This window comes from Rousettus aegyptiacus, unplaced genomic scaffold (assembly GCF_014176215.1).
Source record: "Rousettus aegyptiacus isolate mRouAeg1 unplaced genomic scaffold, mRouAeg1.p scaffold_m13_p_2, whole genome shotgun sequence".
Lineage (NCBI taxonomy): Eukaryota > Metazoa > Chordata > Mammalia > Chiroptera > Pteropodidae > Rousettus > Rousettus aegyptiacus.
The window spans coordinates 131,395,917-131,408,219 of NW_023416295.1; the positions used below are offsets into that span (position 1 = coordinate 131,395,917).

Genomic DNA, 12,303 nt, shown 5'->3' on the forward strand with positions numbered 1-12,303 from the left:
AAGACTTTCCAGGCAAAGTTTAGGGAATGGGCAAAGGTATAGAGGCATCACAAAAGACAGGAGAGTTCAGACCTGAGGCAAATAAAAGAAAGCTTGGCAGCACAGTTGGGGAATTCAGGAAGGATAAGAATAATCATCAGTTCCTGAAAGCATACACTTCCCCCACTTTGCTGCCTTTTCCAAGAAAATAACCAAATTTAGACTTGCATACAGTTTTCTGTCATTCTGCTTAAAGCTACTGCCCCACTCCAAATCATGAAATAATGAAAAGAGTATGTCTACCTATAAAACTAGCAAAATATATTCATCAGTTCAAGATGGTATAATTCTGACTACATAGTAAAATTCTAAATTAGTAACTACTTTGATCTTTTATTCTCATCTATCTTCTTTTGACTAGCCCATATAACCAAGTTGTAATAAGCATAAAAACATGACAATACATCAACTGCATGCCAGGAAACATAAAAAGTAGGCTTCTCTGACCCAGTTTTCAAAAAATTTTGATTGTGTTATTTATAACGTATATCTCATAACAGAGTAGAATAAAGAAAGACGATCTAAATCTCAGCTATAACTAGACGACACTACAGCAGGTCCTCAAATAATGTCCTTTCGTTCAACACCATTTTGTTATGTGATGTCGATGAGATGCCATAGGAACTTAACTCTTGTTTATATCAAGTAGCCTATGTTAAAATTGATTTTGTTATACATCATTTCACTTAACATCACAGAACCTATCAAAAACATTAAGTAAGGACTTAGTATACTATTTCTGTCAAATATAAACTGATTTTTGCTTACGTGTTTCTAATGTCTTGATTTGGGGGCATCAATTAAAAGCAAAGTTATCAACACTGACAGTCAAAATTTTACTCACAAATGATAGGTTTTGTTGCCTTTCCACTTCTATTTGGAAAAGCTAGGCCACTTTTTCAGCCTTCCAATTCAGACCACATGTAGCAAAAATAATTCTAACTATATTATTAGTTAATAATTATTGAGTACATACTATGTGCACTCACTGAGCTAAATGTTCTATAACCATTAAAATTCAATGGTCATAACTCGACAAAAAGATAATCTAATTAAAAAACAGGCAAAGAACTTAAACATTTCTCCAAAGAAGATATACAAATTACTAACAAATACATGAAAAGATGTTCAACATCACTAGTTACTAAGAAAATGCAAATTAAAATCACAATAAGATACCACTTGACATCTACTAAAATGGCTAAATAAAAACAAAAAAAGTGTTAATATGCTGGCTAAGTGGAGGGCCAGAGGGTGGAAGCAATTGGGGGGATCGTTTTATGAACTATATAGATGTCTAACCAATGTACTGTATACTTTAAACTACTTAAAATAAATAAAAACTTTTTTTAAAAAAGTGTTGACAAGGATGTGGAGAATTTAGAATCCTTGAACATCGCTGTTAGGAAGGCAGAATGTCACAGCCTCTGTGGAAAACGGCACAACAGGTCCTCAAAAAGTTAAATACGGAAATACTATATGACCCAGCAATTCCATTCTCAGGTATACACCCAAAAGAAATGAAAACAGGTATTCAAATAAATACTGGTACAACAGCCAAAAGGTGGAAGGGACACAACTGTCCATCAACAGATAAATGGATAAACAAAATGTGATATCCATACAATGGAATAATACTCTGCTATAAAAAGAAACAAAGTACTGACACATGCTATGACATGGATGAACCTCAAAAACATGCTGACTAAAAGAAGCCAGACACAAAAGTTCACATTAATATGATTCCATGCATTTGAAATATTCAGAATAGGTAAATTCAGAGATAGAAAGAAGACTGGTGGTTACCAAGAGATAGTAAAAGGGGAGAATGAGAAGCAACTGCTTAATGGGTACAGGGTCTCCTTTGGGGATGATGAAAAAGTTTTGGAACTAGACAGAGTGATGGTTGTACAATACTGTGAATATACTAAACATCACTCAAATTCACATAACATAAAATTAAATCTTAAAAGGATTAATTTTATGTTATTTGAATTTCACCTGAAAAAAAAAAGTTCAACAGTCACAAGAACTCTGTGGTAGGGATTACTACTGCACCAATTTTGCAGATTCAGAAACACAAGCCCATAGAAATTAAATGACTTGATGAAGTCCACAGAGAGAGTAGGTAGAGGACTAGATATTCAAAGCCATGTCGGGATTGGCTAAAGAAGCTGTGGTACATATACATAATGGAATATTACTCAGCCATAAGAGATGGTAGAAGAAAAAAATGGTGTAGATGATAGAGGCTCTGTTCATCCCTCTGGAGACCAAATCAAAGTTGTAACAGAAACAAGGAGCAAGCAACAAGGGAAAATAGCCTGGGAACTAGATGAACAAGCCATACAACTAGGGAGAAATCCAAGAAATCGCCCCAATCACAGAAGTTAGGATGGGGTGAGGACCGGGGCTGCCAGGTCTCCAGCAGCTGAGTGAGACAGAGGCTGCGGCAGCGGCAGACGCCTCTTAAAGGGGCCACGACTGCGAGCAGATTTTTGCAGTGATGGACCTGCTCACCCTGAGCATGTGCTGATTTGGCTGCATGTGAGGGGCACCAGGGACTTACAGGGAGACATTGTCGAAGTGAGGGCCAAGTAAGACTCACAAGGTACAGAAGTGCCGGCGGTATCCATCGTTCCCTGTTGAGCCCTCCCCTCTCCCAGTGCACGGACACATAGCTGAGAGTCATCAAACTTAATTAACAGAGGTCACTTCGTCCAGAAAAGTCCCCGAAATCCCACTTCCCCCAACTTGTGGCCGCACCCAAGCCGCATCCAGGTATAGCCTCAGCGAGTCAGGTAATCCTTGCTGAGCAGCACCTGGACTCACACAGGAGGCAGTTGGCCTCAGTTTCCGGGGTGGCCTTTTGAGGCAACTATAATAAGCACAGCATCTGTGGATTGCTTGCTGAATCGTAACAGGTGGCCCTGGATGGGTAGAGGCTTGGGATAAGTGTGGCCTGCAGCTGAACCCCTCTCTGGACTGTGCCACTGGACAGCTAACTCACAAATCCATATTAATAAGACCAGGAGACTTAGGAGCTTTGCTTAGTACATAGAACAGACACGGAAAGGCAGCCAAAATGGGAAGACAAAGAAGTAAAAACCATATGACAGAACAGAACAGATTCAGATATAATGGAGTCAAGTAATCTAACAGATGCAGAATTCAAAACACAGGTTATAAAGATGTGATGCTCAATGAACTTTTGGGAAGTATAGATAAATTCAGTGATAACTTCAACAAAGAGATAAAAAAAAAAAACATAAAAATGGAAATGGAAAGTACAAAAGGGAACCAGTCTATAATGAAGAACACATTATCTGAGATGAGAAGTATATTACATGGAATAAACAAAGGAATAAACAAAGTGGATTTTAAAAAGGATCAAATGCCCTATCTAGAGGATAGGAAAGCCAAAGGCATGCAATCAGAATGGCAAGAGATAAGATGCCAAGACTATAAAAATAATTTAAGGAATATATAGGATATTATTCAGGGTCCAAATATCTGTCTGATTGGCATAACGGAAGAAAATCAAGATGTTGAACAGCTGTTTGAAGAAATAATGATGGAAAACTTCCCTAATCTGGTGAAGGAAATGAACATAAAACATTAGGAAGCTTAGAGAATTTCAAAAATCAGGGATCCAAAAAAAGCCATACCAACACACATCATAATTAAAATGCTCAAGGTTAAATACGAAGAAAGAATATCAAAAGCAGCAAGAGAAAAACATATAGTTACCTATAAGGGAACACCTATACAAGTAGCAGCTGATTTCTCAAAAGAAACTATGTAGGACAGAAGGGCTTTGCAATAAATATTCAACAGGCCTATGGCCATGCTACCCTGAAAAGCCCAATCCCGTCTGATCTCGGAAGCTAAGCAGGGTCAGGCCTGGTTAGTACTAGAATGGGAGACCACCTAGGAAGACCAGGTGCTATAGGTGTAAAAAATTTAAAAAATAAGAGATTGTAAGATGACAAGGTCCTTGCAATCTGTGAGGTCAACCAAGGGTTGCCTGGCCAAAGGAAAAAATACACACACACACACACACTCAAATATATACATACATTCAAATATATATATATATTTTTTTTTCTTTTTTCAACAGGATGAAGACCTAGGATCTACATCCAAGAATACTGTATCCAGCAAAGCTATCATTTAGAGTTGAAGGACAGATAAAGAGCTTTACAGACAAAAAATAAACTCAAGGAATTTTCATCACTAAGCCAGTATTACAGGAAATGTTGGAGGGACTTCTTTAAGAAGAAAAAACAAGTATCAAAAACAGAAATAAAGAATGGTAACAACTATATTCCTATTAATAAGTACCTTAAATGGAAAAGAATTAAGTGCTCCAACCAGAAGATAGAGTGGCTGAAAGGTAAAGAAAACAATCTCCTACATATGCTGCCTACAAAAGATTCACTTCAGATTAAAAGACACAGACTAAAAGGAAGGGGATGGAAAAAGATATTGCTTTGATGGACCTAGAAGGTATTTAAGTTAGATAGAAAAAGATAAACTCTATATGACTTCACTTATATGCAGAATCTAAGAAATAAAAAGAAATAAACTAATCAAAAACAGACTCACAAATATAGTGGACAATTTGGTAATGGACAGAGGGGAGGGGAATTTAGGGGGCTGAGAGAATGGGGTGAAGGGTTAAAGAAGTACAAATTAGTAACTGATGGATAGTCATGAGGATGGGATGCACGGCATAGGGAACGCAGTTAGCATTAATAAACTGGCTAGGTGGAGGGTCAGGAGAGGGAGGGGGCAATTGAGGGGATCGTTTTACGAACTATATAAATGTCTAACCAATGTCCTATATACTTGAAACTAATTAAAATAAATAAATTAAAGAAAAAAAGAGATGAAATACTGCCATTTGCAACAACATGGATAGACCTTGAAATAATCATATTAAGCGAAATAAGCCAGATAGAAAAAGTTGAAAATCACATGATATCACTTAAATGTGGGATATAAACCTAAAACCAACAAATGAACAGGACAAACAGAGACACTTGGACATGGACAGTGGACTAGTGGTTACCAGAAGGTAGGGGGGAGGGGTAGGTAGATGAGGGGGATTTTAAGTCGTTTCTTCAATTAAAAAAATAAACAAACAAACAAAGCCAGGTCATTGCAACAGGTTTGTGCTTTTTTTTTTAATGTTGATAAAATACAGGAGCTTCATAACCCCTCTCTCCAACAATTTTATGCCCAGCTATCTATAATCCAACTTATTAGCAACTCCTATGTAATATGATTGACAGATTTGTGCTCTTAACTAACATGTTATGTAGCTTCCTTATTTTAATAGGAAATTAGATGGTATTACAATATGGGAATATTAGAAATATACTATCAGTCTACGGTCATGCTACCCTGAACAACCCTGATCCCGTCTAATCTTGGAAGCTAAGCAGTATTGGGCCTGGCTAGTACTTGGATGGGAGACCACCTAGGAAGACCAGGTGCTATAGGCATAAAAAAATAATAATAAATAAGTAAGTAAGTAAATAAATAAATAAAATAAGGATCGTAAGCTGACAAGGTCCTTGCAATCTATGAGATGTCAACCAAGGATTGCCTTGCCCTTAAAAATATAATAATAACCATAAAAATATATGTGTGTGTGTACAGTATCTATATTAGCCTGGTAATAACTAACACCATTTGAAACTTGAAATCTACACTTCAAGGATCAAAAAGTTCAAGCTGACAAGAAGTGTAATGATATACTTGGGGCTATTTCACAATGTGTAGTGTGAAAGGTGATGTGTTCTCAGTGTTACTGCCCAATCAAAAATGTAATCATGTCAAAATTGAATTCTACTCAATCTTACTTAAATGTAAAGGTTTCAGGTAACAGGCAATCAGGATGAGGGCACTAAATAGTGACTTTTTCAGGAGCTTTTTTTACTTCATCGAATTAGATGCCCAAACACAAACTTTGTCATCATTGTTGCTGCATTATTTCATGTGCTCCCAAATTATACGACATCACATAATAATACCTTGTAGTCTAACTTATAGGATCAACATAACATTATGGGCAGATGGACCAAGGACAAATGTCAAATGTCAACTTCTAAAAGACCAACATTAAATACAGCCTTTGGATAGCAACAGAAGCGAAGATTACCGAACTAATCCTCGTTTAAAGCATTTTCCACTTAACAAGGAATTAGATCACCATCTCAAGAAACCTAGTAGATAATGATTAGCAAACCATAACAAAACATCAAGTTTGTGTCTAAACTCAATGGTTAATTTAATCTGGGGTGGTTCTGTACCACCTACCACCCAGGTACACTACTTTAGCTTCTTGTCATTCCATGTTAGTCACAGACAAGTTTCACTGTTTTCATCGAATGTGAGGGAGCTTCTTATGATGAGACCCTTGTATTGAGGACTTGTGCAGGATATGGAGGTAAGCTATGAAGGCAATTTACTATAAAGATGTAAGAGGATAACCAAACAAAATTAGCAGAAGAGTCATTTCCACCACACGCTAATGCACATTTTGAATCAATGTAACAGAAGATAACCAGGATGCGCCAGTAGTGAGCTGACCACACTGGCATGTAATCAGAGACCAAGCGGATATTTAAAGTATTGTTCTACTACTGGCAGTAGCCTTAAAACAATAGCAAATCATTTACTACTGGACAGACCACAAGAACTTAAGAGAGGAAAGACTGCAAGTTTTACAAAAGGGTTTTTTCAGTCCTATACAGGTCACCAATGGCAGCATCTTCAAGTACAAAAGACATCTTGACTTATTGATCATGACTCATCTATAATCACATAATGGCTTCATCACATACCTCCCTCTTCTCAGTCTCAATACTCCTTAACCAATTCTAAAAAAGAAAACACACTAACACACACCTTCCACAACTAGTAATCATGTAATTTTGCTAATGAAGTAATGTAAAAATCCTCCTTACCAGCAATCTAAGGTTATTTATTATTTAGGGCTTGAACTAGTGAGAATTCCCAGGTAATCCTTAACTACAAATTAGTCATAGAACAATGACTGCAGAAGTTGCCTTTAAGCTAATGACTATAGCCTCAGACCCTACACTGCAGAATGTTTTAAGGGCCTGGCACTGCTGCAGAATCTGTGTAGAAGATGATGATATATATTTCAGGAACCCACCACTACAGCCCACCATGGTAGATTTGACATGGAAATTAAATGCTGGCCTCTGGCCAATACTTGATACCCAGTATCCTAAGAAAAGGTGTTTAAAAACTTTAAATCTTTAGAAATATTTCAGAACCAACAGACCATCTCCAAGGTAACTGTGGGCTTGCCAGGTCTCTTATAAGGCTCCCAGATAATGGCACATGAGCCTGAAGTCCCTTTATAACCTAATAATCTCAAGAACCAAGATGCGGGGATAATTAACCTCCTTGTGACATTTAAAAAAAAATGAAATGGGAGATCAGACTCATCCTAAGACACAGTTCACTGTCAGTCTACAGCTATTTCAACCTATAACATTGGGTATTATATGACAACTCTCTCACATATGAAGGGAGGGAAAGAAAATGGAGTCAAATAAATGACTTCGGTCAATTTTACTTCCTGTATTACAGCTACCTTCTTGAAATATTTAAAGCATATAGCAAGCACTCAAACTTTTTTTAACAAATGAAGAAGTGATACCAAAAGTAAGCAGTAACCAGTAGCTCATACATGTAAAACACTATTCAATGTAAAAAGTACCCTGAATTTCAATCAAAGGCAGCAAAGTAAACCGAAAATGCTCTACATTATTGACACAATCTTCAGATACACATATAGTTAATGTTCTTAAGATGATTACCCAAATTTACAAGTGTGACAAGAAAGATCTGCATATAATAAATGATTCCTTCCACACTGGATATATTTCACACTTTAGAACAGAAACTCCCATTTTCTTCATCACCTGAAATGTCAAAAAGATTTAAGAGTACTTTTATTGTTAAGTTGAAATGTATTTTAATGTGCTTTCCAGATGTCATGATATATAAATATAAGTAGGCAGAAGCCAAGAGAAAGCCATGAAAACTGGGTAAATCATTCCTTTTGAATCATTTCCAGTACAAGTGTCCTGCAAACAGTACAGAAAAAGTCAGGAGAAGAAACATCATCCCTCAAACATAAGGCCAAGTGCTACCTTCAGGTGAACACATAATAAAACCACCATTTACAAGTAATCACGCTTCTTCAAAAATTTTAACATGGATCCAGAAATCCCACTTCTGGGTATACACCCAAAGGAACTGAAAGCAAGGACTCAATCAGATATTTATATACCAACGTTCACAGTAGAATTACTTGCAATAGCCAACGGGTAGAAGCAACCCAAGTGTCCATTGACAGATGAATGGATCAACAAAGTGTGGTATACGCACATACAATAGAATATTATTCAGTCCTAAAAAGGGATGAAACCCTGACACAGGTTAAAACATTGGTGAACCTTGATGACATTGTGCTAAATGAAATGAGCTAGACACAAATGGACAAATACTATGATTCCATTTATCTGAGGTTCCTAGAGTAGTCACCTTCATAAAGACAGATCAAGATAGAAGTAGAATGGTGGTTGCCAGGGGCTGGGGGAAGAGAGGAATGGAGAGTTATTGTTTAACAGGTACAAAATCTAGGTTTAGAAAAACAAAATTTTCTGAAGATAGATGGTGGTGATGGTTACACAGCAATATGAATGTACTTAATGTCACTGGACTATACACTTAAAAATGGTTTAAATGCTAACTTTTATGTTATGTGTATTTTCCCATATTTTTTTAAAAGTAACCAAGCAAGAACAATGGTCAAACTTTTGGGGCAAAAACATACAAAAAGAAGTGGTAAGAGTGTTTAACAGGCATGCTTCACTGTCATCCTCTAGAGCCTAGATTACTTACCCGGAAGTCAAGACCTGAGAATAGAGGAGGGATGGACAAGCCATTTTCATGTTGCTACAGATACATACCAAGCAACTGAAGAATTGAATTATATTCTACAAGAGGTGATTCGCTAAATAGTGAATGGGCTCTCCTTTCCAACAACTAAATCAGGAAAAAAAAGCAAACAAGCTTTTCCTTCCAGTCTCCAATGGAAGTATCAAGATTGAAAAAACTACTTTTACTTCTAACAAAGAAACACAGTGGATCCTAATGAGTGTCTTTTAGTTTACCAACTTTAATATGGTGGCTCTACAGTGGGAAACTGCAAATCACAATTAAAAGTAAAAAAATAATAATAACTGTATATACGAACTTCCTCAACTGCCATTATTAAGTGACTTTGTACAATTTAATCTTTCTGAGTCTCATCTGAAAAATGGGGATAATGCTTACAATTACCTTTTAAGGGTTGCTTAAAGATCTTATAAGGTAATATATAGAAAACATACAGAGTTCAGTGCCTAAAACATATAAATATTGAAGAAATAAAAATTCCCTCCCCTCTTGCCATTCACTAGTATCTGTGGCCCTTTGCTACTCCTGGATCAACCTCCAGGGACTGTGCTGATGTTTTGGCCATGGCTCCTCCCCTGGGCCCCAGCCATTTCTCTCAGTTCTAGCTGTTTCACTCCGGTTTCTAAGACAATCTTGTCTATATTTAGATATAATGCCAGTACCAACTGTGGACTCAACAGGTGTTTGGAGGGCACTTGAGCACTCAGCAGTTTTCGATTGTTTTCCAGAGTGGGTTGGTTTTGGCTTCACAACTGGCTGTCTTGACTTCTACAAGGAAGAGTGCAACGTATGGAACAGTACTTCAGCATACACTAAAGAGAAAATTAAGTGTGCTTACAGGACAAACCCTTAGCAAGATCTTTTAGCCCTATTATCAAGAACCCAGATCTGATAATCATAGCACTAAACACTCAATAGACTCTACAGATGTAGCCCATTACCCCAATCTTCATCCAAATCACTGTTATCATAACAGATTCAAGTTTCAACCAATTTGTGCTGCTTGTACTACAACCAAGATTGGAGGAGTGAAAAAGCAGGAAAGACCACTAGGCAATGAGGATTTAATGGCATCCAAGAGCTGGATGAGAATTCAGCTTTATTTACTAACTCTGTGACCTCAGTATTTTAGTTCACCTCTTAATTTACGAAGTAGGACAGAATCGTGAGGATTAAATTAAATGAAATAATGCATGCAAAACAATCTCAGCACCTTGCCTGGACCACTGGCAAAAGTCAAGAGCCACATTATCACTGGGGACTCTATTCATTTCTTGCTTTGTTCGGTTTTCATAACACCTATGTGACAATTCAGATGATTATTTTTAAACCTTTATAAAGTGGCCTAATGCTACTGTCCGAGACCTAGATGAAAAATATAAACTGATGAATTCCAAGAAATCTTAGATGAGTCAGCAAAACTTAATGCTCAACAAATAAAAAGCTTAACATGGACTATTTATAAACACATAATGGTAACTACAATTTCAAAATCAGCAATCTTCTATCTAATACCATGCGAAATTTAGTCTGGAAATCCAAGCACCAAGGATATGCAAAGATCATAATGCCAGAAATACTTTCCCTCATTATTTTCAAATCATTTTAATTCAGACTGAAAGGTATAAGGTAGCCTGGTAATTTGAAATTAGCATCAAGAATTTCTTGAGGCAGCTCCCAAACTCTCTTCCACAAGCATAAAACCAGTAGCAGATGGTAAATGAACATTTCTCAGTGAGAAACTGCAATTCTAACAAAGTACGGATAACTTCGATTTTATTTAGGCTATTCATCACCTTCGGGTCTAAATTAAAACAAACTCTTGATTTTCCCCAAACTCCCTTAACACTGTATTATCACTGACCTGAGTCAAAGTGAGATGCCTATTTTTGGTGATCTGTCCTCTCCTGCTTCATAAATCACAGGTAAATTATGTATAGTAACCTGCTGAAGAGAGGACAAACAGATATTACAGGCATGCTTTATCAATGAAACGGGACTCTAAATGATAACCAACTTATTTTAAAAAGTATCTTGTAGTTCTTAGCAGAGGGTCAAGCCTGAGAAAAATCCACCTTCTAAAAGAACCCAATCATCCTGGATGAATTAGAAAGATGCCACTCCAGTCCAACTGCCCTACCTATACTCTAACTGGATCTACTCTTCTGCTTAAATTCAAGCCCACCAACGTCTATTTTATTTCTCTGCCGCTTTGCCTTATTTTTCGTCCCCTCCCCCCTCATTCATTTTCTTATTTTCAAATTCCACTTTGCCCCCAAATCTTAAGAACCTCGGGCACCCACGTAGATGGCCTTACGAAACCCCACTGCATTCCCAATTCATTATACTTCTCATCCCAAATGATCCATCTTTCATTCTTTTCCATCTCCGTTGTTTCTTAAAATCTAATACCCCAGACACGGTCACACCAGAGTCCCCCCACACTCCATTGTTTTCCCGGCCTATGCCTCTGGAAACACTCCAACTCGGACCCGTGTGCTTCGGTCCGCCCCGCTGACCCTGGAAACCTTTCACCAGTTGGGCATCCCAAGTCCCAAGGCGCTCACATCCCCTTCTTCTCCGTACCCCAACCCCCAACAGCTACCCCTTCCCCCCAGTGCCCTCCTTCAAGCTCGTTCTGTGCATCTCTGTGCCCCCTTTATCCCCACCAACCCCTCAACACAGCACCCTCAGCCTCACCTACGTCGAGCCCCCACAGTCGCCGCGTCCCCCCCAGTTCCGGGCTCTGCGTCCCGGACGCTCCCGGGTCTAAGAGCTCCACCACCCCCTTCTCGTCTTCTACAGCCGCCGCCGTCGCCGCCGCGCTCCTCCCCCAGCTCTCCTAGAGCCGGACGCCGCCCCGCCCCCACCGCCCCTTACGCTGCTTCCCTTCTCCGCCGGCCCGCGGGCTGGGAATCGCAGCCGCTGCTGAGGCCGGAGCGCCAGCCGATCCACACCGACCTCGCCGCGGCTCGAGCTCTTCGCCCCGCCCCGGAGCCCGCGCGGGCGCGTGCGCGTCAGCCAGCCAGCGCACAGGGCGCGTGCTCGCGCCGGCGCGAACCCAGCGCGCCGAGCTCGAGGCCGTTGCGCCAGCCCGCGAGCGAGCCAGGCCTGGGCGCGAGGCAGCCCTGGAGCGGCGGGGCTCTGAGAATGCAGAGGCGCGGGGTGGGAGGAGATCTCCGGTGGGTCAGGTTACCGCTCCTCTCCTGACTGGCTTCCTCGCGCCTCGCGCCGCCTGCCGGGTCGCGCGCTTGA

General features: G+C 39.3%; 1 protein-coding gene and 2 pseudogenes across 4 annotated transcripts in view; 2 read left to right on the top strand and 1 right to left on the bottom strand.

The window, feature by feature from the left end:
• SPATS2 (spermatogenesis associated serine rich 2) overlaps positions 1 to 12,031 on the bottom strand; it is an 87,826-nt gene extending 75,795 nt beyond the window's left edge. Inside the window, exons 1-2 of one of the 4 annotated variants that reach the window (XM_016151779.2) lie at positions 11,929 to 12,031; positions 10,913 to 10,995 (exon numbers count right to left, since the gene is read on the bottom strand). The gene's annotated coding sequence lies outside the window, so the exon portion shown is untranslated. Of the gene's footprint in view, positions 1 to 10,912; positions 10,996 to 11,748; positions 11,879 to 11,928 lie in introns of those variants that run through there. The other 3 variants (XM_016151780.2, XM_016151781.2, XM_016151782.2) reach the window with 3 other exon arrangements.
• LOC118614344 lies at positions 3,877 to 3,994 on the top strand (annotated as a pseudogene).
• On the top strand, positions 5,431 to 5,549 carry LOC118613984 (annotated as a pseudogene).
• Positions 12,032 to 12,303: the final 272 nt, after the last annotated feature.